Consider the following 12,468-nt stretch of genomic DNA (forward strand, 5'->3'; position numbering starts at 1 on the left):
GCGAGCGCATTTAAAAGTGCCTGGTTGATCATTGGTTTGGAATGAACTTCTGACCAAAAAATTGCTATGTTTTTGTCGCGATTGAATGAAATAAGTGGAGGTTGCGAAAAGATAGTGCCAGTCTCTGGATCGTTTTGAAGTAATTTGAAGTTTTTAAGAATAATGGATTTAACTGAGTGGTTGTGAGGGTTAAACGTGAGAGTGAATGGAATGCGGTCGGAATTTTCCTTTTGTGACGGTTGTAGTGCTAACTGTCGCTCAATAAGTTGGGCGCGGTGGTGGCCCGCTTGAACAACAGAAACAGGGTAACCACGTTTTTCGAAAAACTGGCCCATTTACTCTGATTTCTGTGAAAAATCATAGTCATCTCTACCTAAACGACGAAGTATTAGAAACTGAGAAAAGGGGATGGAATTCTTAACATGAGATGGATGCGAAGATGAATACAACAAGTAACTATGTGAGTCTGTAGGTTTGTAATGCACACTAGTGGATAAACCGTTGCCTTCAACTGAAACTTTGATATCTAAAAAGGATAAAGAATTGTCGGAAATTTCCCAGGTTTTAGAGCCGGATGAAAAGAATTGACTGCGGTTATGAATTGAGTAAGCTCCTCTCTGGTAGAGGAGGTAGCGTCGATACAGTCGTCGATGTAGCGACAGCAGAGTTTAGGTTTGGGGCCAGTGAGTAGGGTAAAAAATTGGTTTTCAACAAAACCTACGAAAAGATTGGCATAGCTGGGTCCCATTTTGGTGCCCATGGCTACGCCGTTGGTTTGTTTAAAAAAAATGTCCCCGAATGAAAAACAATTAAGTGTGAGTACTAGTTCAGCTAAGCGAAGTAGGGTTTCAGATTTGGGTTCCTTAACAGTACGTTGATCGAAAAAAACTTCCGAAGGATTTCCGCTCCAATTTTCATGCATCTTTAATAACTTTAGTATGAAGGCAACGACCGAGGAAGTTGATGTGGCTACAAGACCTAGTTTTGGGGAAAGTGAGAATGGCTAAACGGAATGCTAGATCTTTACTAATAGTGGGAAAAGGAAGAAGATAACTTACGATTTCCTGGCGTAGCTCCTTCGTGAGTTTCTTGAGGCTTGGCATGGTCCGTTGTTATGAATGCTGTGGATTGAAGAATACTAAGACGAAAACTAGTGGTCGCAGCGATAAAAAGACAAATGAATAAATGCTGAAAGTTTCTAAAGAAACTGTGGTGCTGCGTCGGTGGGGGTAACAAGGTAATTGGTTTTATCAACTAAGTCGAAATTGTAAATTGGCCATCGCAACGAATAAAAAAGCTGAAGTTTCGAGCGTTACTAAATTTTTACCTAAAATTCAAAAAGAGCATTACTTTTTACCAAAAATTCACAAACCTAACAACCCAGGTCGGCCCATTGTCTCGGCTTACAGTTGCCCTACTGAAAGCCACAAAACTCTTGAGCAAAAGTTAATCTTTCACTGATCGGCACTCTTAATCCCACAGGTATCAACGAACGCTTTTCATTCCACTAATTTATTCGAGTTTTTCTCGTTGCCATGTTCCCACCAATGGCGTAGCTCCGCTTTCTGCATATAAAACCACTTATTACACGACTCGGGCAGTCAGAGGGCCAATAACTAAAATCAACCAATCAAAATGCTCTATTGCCGGTCAATATTCTCTCAGTATTGGCCCGGGCACTGTCCCGAATGGTCCCGAATGATACCGCACTTGCGTCCCTTTGAACTTCAGTCGTATAATAAATCTCTTATTAACCAAGCTTGCTCGGGACCGTACTGGAAGAATATCGGCCCTCGATCTTTTTTGTACGGACCTCGCTGCATTCGGTCCGTACTGTCAAGACCTCGGGCCGATATTCTCCCAGTACGGCCCTCGCGCTTGGTTAACAAGATATATATACAACCCACAATTCCTCCATTCGCTCTGACGAAGGGCTAACCGGCCGGAAATGTCAGCTTTTTTATTCGTTATGGTGTTATTTTTAGGGCGGGGAGGGAGGCGAGGGGGGTAGAGAGGAGCTATGAAGACACTTTAGGAGAGTTATTGCCTCCTGTCTCTGATCACTTTGGCACAGGTGCAACATACTAAACGTATTATCATCATCAACATCATCATCATCATCATTCTCATCATATTTATTTCGTAATGCAGGTTAAAAAGATCATTATAACATGACTTTACAAAAGCGTGCGCTCTGATTGGCTCATACGCTCGATCCATTTGCCCGTGGGTTGTACGCTGACGTCAGTTTGTTTTGCTTTTTTTTTCACGGCAACTTTTTCGTCAATGTTGCCACTACACACAACATAATTCCTGTTTTTTTTAGGTATTTTTCCCGTGAAATATGGACAAATTTTGTGATTTTTCCGCAGATAAGGAAGATAATTCTTGTGAGCCGCCAAATTTCGAGCTCAAGGTTTTTGTCGGGTCTCCAGCTTAGAGTTCGAGATTTGCGAACTTGAGCGAGCAGGAGCTTAATCAGCTGGTCTAACAATTAAATATTTATACACGAAACGAAAGATGTTTGAAAGTTTCAATGTTATAAAAGAAATGGTTGGCGTGCAGCGTGCAACCATCGAGTTATGGATGCACTTGCGAGGTTTGCTAAGCACTCTATAACCTAGAGTCACACTCGGCTATCGCCTCGTGCCACTCTTACGCTTCTTTCGTGCTTAGCAACCTCCCGCCTGCATCCATAACTCGATGGTTGCACGCTGCACGCTAACCATTTCTTAATTGGCAGCCATTGAGGCTGGTGTGGACCAACAATTAACTAATAAAATGTGAAGGAATAGACAAAATGATAATTTCAAAATTATCCTATTGCAGTTAAATATAAAACTGGCCGTAATTGAGTTCGAAGCAAATCAGTATCAAATCAATAAAAGGAAGTCATAGACTAATAAAAGTTTCAGGCTGAAAAGTTGGGCACAATATAACAATACATGAAAATATACAAATAGAAACTGTGGTGCTGCGTCGGTGGGAGTCACAAGGTAATTTAGGTTTTATCGACGGCTGAGTTGATAATGCAAATTGGCCACCGTAAAGAGTTTAAAAGCTGACGTGTCGAGCGGTGGCCCTTCGTCATTCACTCTAACGAAGGGCTAACGCTCGAAACGTCAGCTTTTAAATTCTATTTTGAACGTATAACTAACTCACACATTACACATGCGCGAGGGCATGCGTGACAAGGGTCACGTTTGGCCGGCCGTGTGGCAAGCGAAAGAAAGCTGAAATAATTCTGAAGTGGATGGCTTCTTTACCCATTAGGTTGTTTTGCTGGAGGATCAAAACCATTCACCTTGTTGGAAAGAGGTGTATTCTTTTGCAAGGCTAGGTGGGGGGACTGTTGATCCCTTTGACCCTGGCTCAACATACTAAACGAACAACCACCTCACGCTCTGTTAAATGCACCTTCTTTTGCTTCCGAAACAAGCGAAGCCTCTATAAGTAATTAGTTCCGAGGCAATTTGCATTAGCAAGACTTGGGCCTTCCATGATAGAGACTCTTTGTTACGAGGGACAACAGTTTTTCTTGTCGCTCAGAGCATGATACAAGCTGAGTCTGTTGCATTGTTACAGGAAGATAAAGTGCATAAAGTGCATGGAGACCTTGTGCGAGCAAACTACTATGATCATTATTGAAATCAGACCTTCAAGATACAAATGGGCTTCGAGTGGGCATCCAAGTATTTCAAGTTCGCGTTTCTTTTAAAAACAGACGATGACGTGTTCGTGAATGTTCCTAGAGTGATCTCCTTTTTGAGAGACCCTACTACACCGAAAGAAAATCTTTACGCGGGCCGTCATTATAGGAACTCTCGGGTTCTGAGACAGGGTGAATAGAAGGTAACCCGTGAAGAATATAATGGTATCCGGATTTGGGTTCATTTTATCCCGTGATGTTGTCGTTTCATTTCTCGAAGCTTTTTCATCGTGGCTTACTTGAGATTTGACGATGCATACGTGGGTATGCCAGCGAATCAGATTGGGATAAAAATTAATAACAACAATGACTTTAATTTAGAAAAAGTTACCTCAATGCATATCAAACAAAAGCACCTTGGTAATTTATTTATTTATCAATTTATCATTTATCAACCATATTTTAGCAGAGATGCCCAGTTCAGTATATGCTGGTTTAAATGGGGCTCTGCAAACCCACCCATCCCACCCCAGGGGAGGACAACCATCACACAGTAATCTCGTGTGTGGGAAATTAACGTCTCCTACCCCTAACCCTGCTTGAGACGGGATCTCCATTTATTCGTCCCTATTCAAGAGGACTAGAATATCTAACCATTTCTTGATGTTATAGAAAGGTAGCATATTCTTCTCAATTATTTTTAAGACCTTGAGTGCTCGAACCCTCGACCTCCTGCACAACAGTCCAGCGCTCTATCCATTGAGTTAACCGGAAGGCGGTAATACATGGAATACTAGGAGATTGCCTCGTTAAGATGTTTAATCGCAACAACTATTTTGTCCCTTGACACACCCCGCACATGAACATACCTAAGGTGAAGATTGACTTCATAGTCCGTTCATGAACCTGCTCAAGACCGAGTCTAGTCTCGTACCCAGGCCTTTCATGGCCAAGCTCAGTTACCGTTACGCGGTAGGATCTGGGCACGAGATTAGACTGAGTGTACAATCCGTGATAAAAAAAATGTTGACGGTTTTGCCATTGAGATCATAATCTCAGAGAGTAGAATTCCAACTTTATCCCTAAACCTTTTTCTTCCATCCCTCTTCTCCTGCAGAGCGTTGCACTTTCTTTTCTGTGATTGTAAACATTAAATGGGGTAAGGAACCATTGTGGCCAAAAGTTTTAAAGTTTAAACTTAATGTCTAAAATCCTCTGTTAGTTTATGCTAATATAATTTGTCAGTTGGGTTGTCGCGGACAGCAGGTTTTGCATCTCTACGTGTCTTGTGCACTCGATAATAGTGGTATAAGCATATTTAAGTTTCTATTCAAGTGTGAAATACCGTTCTTCATTTTCGAGTAATTTTTTTTACGAAAAAAATACATGTAACTCTCCGTTAGCGTCTAGAGTGGTATGTTGCTCGTACCAATGAGATCACCACATCTACCACTGATTCAAATCACAGCAGAGGAGAATGTTTCCATCAATCAGAACATTGCCCCCCATGCCAATCACATAATGAAATTAGAGTACCGTATCATGCTGCAGTGGAATCAACCCAACATTGACACACTCCAAGAATAACATTGACAAAGAATTGTGAGCTCAGCTACTTCAGTGTAATGGTTCATGTCATTCCTGGAGAATTCGTCGCTAACATCTACCGTGATTAAAACGGTTCTCAGGGAATCTTTCTACTAGTTCATTAGAAGTTAAAACGTCACTTACAACGTACACGCCGTCAGATAAAGGTATAACACGAAATTATCACTAGAGCCTTGTAGTAGAAGGGCTAGTTGAGCTGACTCGGGTAAGAAATTGCGCCAAGCATTAACATAAATCGTTTTGGATCGCCCCATCTTGTTTTGGCCTTTTGATTTCTCCTTTGGCAAAGTTTGAAAAGATCAAGTAATATTTGATAATTATAAAGTATAATCATTTGTCTCACGATATAATATGTATGATGTGGATCGCGACGTTTCGACTGCATACCTGCTAGTCTTCATCGGACGATAAGGTCGATGGGTTTCGGGTCTTATAAAGCAGGATACTCCACTGTGATTGGCTGGTATTCGACAGCTTTTATTGGCGCGTTTCGATCCTCGATGTTAGTGAGTTGTTCTCTCCGCAGTCCGCTGTCGTACGGCTCTCCTGCTGCTGTGTTTTTTGATCGTGCCCATCCATGCTTCAGGAATTCTATTCCACTGTCCCTGTTGATGTTTCTAGGGTGAAGTCTTATGTGAATAGCCTCTTTGATCCTGCGAGTGTAGCAGTGAGTATCACGATCAATAAACTTAACCTCATTCCAAAGCGGTTTGTGTCCAGTGTTGTGGGCGTGCTTTGAAACGGCGGAGGTCTGGGTACGGGCTAGTCGGATGTCTCTGTCGTAGTCATTTGTTCTGTCTTGCATTGGTCTTCCAGTCTCACCGTTGTAAACTTTGCCGTATTCACAAAAAAAATGCAAGGAATCCTGTAAACTACGCTATCTTGTTTGGCCGGATCAACAGTGTCTTTCGCTCTTAGTAGCTCTGATCTTAGTGTAGTTTCCGACTTGAAGACAGCGCGTACGTCTTGTATTCAGTGCGTACGGACTGAAATTGTACTTAACCCACTTTTACAATTTTTGTTTAAAAAAATCACACCTTAGATATGTCTATTCTTCTCCAACTTTCATGTTAATTTTTGTCGTTGCCAAGTAATAATCTTGTAGATCGCAAACGCCTTATTCAGTTATCGTTCTTGTTTAAATAGTGCTAATTTTAGTAAAAATTTTGCGCGCGCTTTCTCTGTCTCATTTCGTAACGTTAGGTAACAGAGCATGTATTTAAACGTATTGTTCATCATAGTTTGTGCAGTTTTTGTCCAGTAAGTTGGACTGTATTTTGTCATATCGCTTCGTGCAGCTTTTTCACCGCTAAGCAGGGAATCCTCAATATCGTAACAAATTTTTAACCGTGTCGCTTCGCTTCGTTTTCTTTGTTTCCTCGATCTATGCCGGCCGCCGTCATCAGTTATTGCAATTAAACGATCCGAAACTCGTGTTGAAAATTGTCTTAGAGTTGTTTGTCCTTATTAAAGAATCAGTCACCCATAGCAGCTATAAATCTCTTACGTCATTTAATGTTTCTCACTCCAACCTGCTTTAACTCTCCAAACATGTTTCTCAAAACATTCATAATGTTAATCTCATTTTAGCTTTATTGGATTGTAGCTAGGAATTTTCAAAGATATAGAAAGCCTGATCTACCTGAAAAAAAAAAAAAAACTCAAGGAAATAATTTTTTAGAATAAAGTCCGATGTGCGTGGTTCAGTTTAGCCTGTTTTATTAAACAGATACTGATGAAATACCAGGAATTTTTCCTTATATTAAAAAATCATATCTTCAATGACGCGCAATGAAGATACTAGTTTTATCTTTCACGTGTGAGGATATTGGTGTCACTATGGTTAGTAACATGATATTTTTTCTCTTCTTCAGTAGAAGTTTGACTTTTGGAACAGAAAATATAAGTATTATTATCTTTATTTCTCCTTTATAACTTTATATCCGAGTTTCATGACATTTTTGTGACATGCATTTTGTATTTTAGGTGACATGCATTTTAGGTGACCACTTTAATTGCACTATTTTGCTCTTTCGAAAATGAATAAAAAAAGTTGTGTTTTATAATGGTAATTGAACTGAGTGGAGTGCAATTTGGCCTGAAATCATACATGTGATTTCAAAATCGAACGAGCACGCAGCGCGAGTTCGATTTGAAATCACAAGTATGATTTCAGACCAAAATTGCACGACACGAGGTTCAATTACCACTTTATTACATCAATTTTGAAATCGCCCAAATACAGGACTTGGTCAATTCAAATATTTTATTGATGCAGTACTGAGCCAGTTTTTAAATAAAAGCAGAACCAGAAAGCTTTTACATCTTATTTTGTATGCAAAACAGAAAGACTTTGACGTCATGTGTCAAAAACTCATTCAAGCGTAAAATGATGCGATTTAGAGCAAAAAATGCTGCGATTCATGAATAAATCGCACCAATTAGAGCCAATCAGATTACAGGGACCACCAGTGATTTCAAAATGGATGTAATAAATGTTGAAATTTCATCAGTATCTATAATATAAACAGAACACTACATGGCCGCTTGGGGATCTGAGTTTTATCTTCTCGTGCTGAAAGTATCTCTCACGAGTGAGCGAAGCGAACAAGTGAGAGATACTTATACACCACGAGAAGATAAAATTCGTGTCCCTAAACGGCCATGTAATATCCTCTATATCTTAGCGTTACTTCAATTTTAAAATTTGCAAGTTTAAGAGTCATACCACGTTCATTTTAATAAGGGCAGGATGTGCAGCTCGTTGCCAGAGAGAGTTCTGCGCTGGTCAACCATGTAATCAGGGGAAAGTAAAATGTAGTACGTTCAATCAAAAACCAAGGACACGAGTATGGAAGAAATAATTTTTTTCCTTTAAAAATATTCCCATATAGGTCCGCTTTTATATTGACTGGCTGTTAGTTCTTACCATCCATGCTGCGGCAATTTCAACTCCGTTGTCTCTGTCAATGTAGACAATTTAAATAAAGTATCAAGTGGATGGCTTCTTTCCCTCTTACAGTTGTATTATTGGAGGATCAAAACCGTTTACCAAATTGCGAACAGCCGTGTTATTTTAAAGGGAGGGGGGGGGGTTGGACCGTTGATAGCTTTGGCCCTGGCTTGACATACTTAACGAACAACCAACTCACGCTCTGTTAAATGCGCCTTCGTTTGCTTCTAAAACAAGCGCGGCCTCTTTAGGTATCTTAGTTCTTAAGCACTTTGCATTAGCACACTCAAATTACCACGAACGTTTCGCTTATCGTTGGTGTGTAACCCTGGAACCCTTGTCACTCAAAAATCATTTGCTTTTTCATTTTTCAGTGAAATAGCCGCAGGAATCTTTTTCATCGTCTGTTACCTTTGCGCTTTCACAGACCATGATTATGGGGACTTTAAAAGAAACTTTTCGTTTATTCTTAACGATTTTAGCAATTGGCACGGTCCTACACAGCATCCAATTCCTTATTTTCTTTTATTCATCTGTCCTCTCCTGGCCCCGACCTCTATCTTTTGAGTCTGCATCAAAAAGGGATCGTGGATTGAACGTGTCAATTTAATGGATCACGTTAGCACCTCCAATCACATCCGCTAATCTCACAAATGGTGAAACTCCAATAATCAAACACAAGACAACGCTGACTACAAACAGAACTTTTCCAAATATTACTATCTTATTATACTCGTTTCAACAGCTCCCGGACACTGGCAACGAAGAAATCTTATTCGCAAGACTTGGGCCTTCGATAGAGACTCTTTGTCGCGATGGACGACAGTTTTTCTTGTTGCTCAGAGCAGAATACAAGCTGAGTCTGTCGCATTATTAAAGGAAGATAAAGTGCATGGAGACCTTGTGCGAGCAAACTACTATGATTATTACTGGAATCAGACCTTTAAGATACAAATGAGCTTCGAGTGAGCATCCAAGTATTGCAAGTTTGCGTTTCTTTTTAAGACAGACGATGATGTGTTCGTGAATGTTCCTAGAGTTATCTCCTTCTTGAGAGACCCCACTACACCAAAAGAAAATCTTTACGCAGGCCGTCATTATAGGAGCCCTTGGGTTCTGAGACAGGGTAAATGGAAGGTAACCCGTGAAGAATATAATAGTACGTTCTATCCAGACTACTGTCCTGGATTTGGATTCATTTTATCTGGTGATGTTGTCGCTTCATTTGTTGAAGCTTTTCCATTGGTGACTCACTTCAGAATAGACGATGTATACGTGGGTATGCTAGCGAATCACATTGGGATAAAAATTACGAACAACAGTGGCTTTGAATTAAGGAAAACGTCAGGTCGGTGTATACCAAACAACAGCACATTGGTAATACATGGAATATTAGGAGACTGCCTCGTTAAGATGTTTAATCGCACTAGCTATGTGTGATATGAATGAAATGTATGAAGAAGTAAACCAGTCGGTTTTAGAGTAGAGTCGGATATGCGTTTTTTTAGTTTAATATTTTATCTCAGTGGCACTTCAATGTTAAAATTTACAGGTTTAAGAATCAGACTACAGTCATGTTCATTAGTGAGGGCGGGAAGAACAGCTTGTTGCCAGAGAGAGTTCTAAGCTGGTCAACAATGTAAATAAGTAAAATCGAAGACATTATATAAAAGCTGAAGACACGAGTATATGGGGAATAAATCACACTTTTCTTTGAATACATTCCCTCAGGTCCGATTTGTTCTTGACAGACTGTTTTTGAGACCATGCACGCCTCGGGAATTTCAAGTCTGCTTTCTCTGTCTATGTGGACAATTTGAATTGACTTTTAAGTGGATGGCTTCTTTTCCTCTTAAAGTTGTATTTCTGGAGGGTCATGATTATTAAACTTTTCACCTGTAAACAAAGAGACATGTTAGTTTGAAGGTGGGGAGGGGGCCGAGATGGGGTAGAGAGGAGCTATGAAGTTACTTTGTGAGAATTTCCTCTGGTCGCTGATCGCTTTGGCACAGGCACAACATACTAAACGCATCATCATCATCAACATCCTCATCATATTTATTAAGTAATGCAGTTAAAAAGTTTATTGGCAGCCAGTGAGGCTGATGTGGACCTTCAATTAACTAATAAAATGGGAAGGAATAAACAAATAATAACGTAAAAATTACCTTATGGTAGTTAAATGTACAACTGGCCATAATTGAATTAAAAGTAAATTCAGTATTAAAACAATAAAAGGAAGCAGGGTTCCTGAAGGAAGTCATGGACTAATAAAAATTTCAAGCTGAAACTTGGGTACAATATAACAATACATGAAAATATGCAAAAAGAAACTGTGGTGCTGCGTCGGTGGGAGTCACAAGGTAATTTAGGTTTTATCGACTGAGTTGATAATGTATATAATATAATAAATGTTATTTAACCAGGGTGACCTCTTCAGCATAAAATGCTGATATCAATAAGGGCCCTGCAAAAAAAACAAGAAAACCTAAATACAGTCATCAACTTAAAAAGTAATTTAAAAGCTTGTGATCTATAGAATTCTAATATACGAGTTTTAAAAATCATGACTGATTTAAGATCCTTCAGTTCATTAGGAATATCATTAAAAAGTTTCGATCCATAATAATAAAAAGACTTCCTTACAGTCTCAGTTCTCACCTTGGAAAGCATTAAGTTCTTCCCACTTCCCCTCGTGTTGTGGATAGTTCTAAAAACCTTAAATAATCTTTAAAAAAAACATTTGAGGGGATCGCTTTAAGCATTTGAAAGTTAAATTAATAGTATGCATGTCACGCCTCATAGACAAGGGAAGCCACATGAAATTCTTCTCGGCGTCTGAATCTTTTGTCTTCAAGACAATCTTTGCCGCCCTTCTCTGTGCACGATCTAACCTATCACGTTCTATTTTCCCAATGCTGCTCCATGCAACATCGCAATAATCCATGACTGGAAAAACAAGACTGGAAAAACATGCTAAACCTTGTCGGCTGGGTAAACAGTTAGATTGTTCCTAATTCTTCCGAGGACACAGATTCTTTTAGAAACGTTGACCAGTAGCTTATCCACATGTTGTTTAAAATAAAGATTTGCATCTATCCTCACACCAAGGTATTTGTAATGTTGAGCTTGATTTATCGGATGGATTCTCCCGAGGAATAAGCTAAGTGGCCCGTTTGACAAGGTAGCCGAAGCGATTCGTTGTTGATTGCCAAAAACAACGTATTCGGTCTCCGCAGGATGAATGCATAATTTATCCAGGACTGCAACTATTTTAGGTCTGTATTCAAAGCAGTACTTATTTTACTGATGTTTGAGTCACCGTAAAAAAGGACAGCATCGTCCGCATAGAGTATGATCTGTGACTGAATTAGACAGTTGGGCAAGTCATTAATATACATCGAAAACAAGATGGGACCAAGTATGGACCCTTGTGGGACGCCAGACTTTATCTGCTGAGAAGCAGACTGTGCGATGCCATAGACAACAGATTGACATCGATTTGTAAGATAGTTCTCAAACCTCTTCAGTTCTTGGTTTTGTATGCAAAACCCAGGCAATTTCTTTATGAGAAGTTGGTGATTCACACTGTCGAAGGCTTTTCGAAAGTCGACAAAACACCGCTGCCGTAACACGACCATCGTCTATACTTTTTCTAATACAATCCGTGAAATATGTTACCGCGTCCTGAGTAGCTGAGTGATTTTTCCGAAAACTGCAAAAAAAAAAAAAAAAAAAAAAAAAAAAAGGAGATAGCTGGTTGGACTTATCTAAATGATGGAGTAGCTGAATTTGCACAGCTCTTTCAAGGATCTTCCAAGCCACTGGTAAAACGGAGAGGGGACGGTAGTTATCCATACACGTCTTATCCCCATCTTCATATAGGGGGACTACCCTTGCATATTTCCATTCCTCCGGTACAAATGCAGAGGAAATCGAGAGATTTATTATGGCTGTTAGAGGAGCTAAAATGCTTGAAGCCGCATCCTTTAATAGACAGGCTGGAATTCCGTCAAGTCCTGTACCTTTCAATGTTTTAAGCAACCAAAGTTAATGATTTACAAACGCAGCTAATACCGGTTTTTCGAGGAGAACTAGGATTGACTTGAGTTGATAATGTAAATTGGCCACCGTAAAGAGTTTAAAAGCTGACGTTTCGAGCGTTGGTCCTTCGTCATTCACTCTGACGAAGGGCTAACGCTCGAAACGTCAGCTTTTGATTCAGTAGAAACCATTTCAGTGTATACCAAGGAACGGC

General features: G+C 39.8%; 1 protein-coding gene and 1 pseudogene across 3 annotated transcripts in view; both read left to right on the top strand.

Annotated features, from left to right (window-relative positions):
- The window catches only part of LOC111324507 (E3 ubiquitin-protein ligase rnf213-alpha), a 166,675-nt gene that overhangs the window by 88,061 nt on the left and 66,146 nt on the right, over positions 1 to 12,468 (top strand). The window lies entirely within an intron of this gene.
- LOC148733410 (beta-1,4-mannosylglycolipid beta-1,3-N-acetylglucosaminyltransferase brn-like) lies at positions 939 to 9,650 on the top strand (annotated as a pseudogene).

This window comes from Stylophora pistillata, chromosome 4 (assembly GCF_964205215.1).
Source record: "Stylophora pistillata chromosome 4, jaStyPist1.2, whole genome shotgun sequence".
Classification (NCBI taxonomy): domain Eukaryota; kingdom Metazoa; phylum Cnidaria; class Anthozoa; order Scleractinia; family Pocilloporidae; genus Stylophora; species Stylophora pistillata.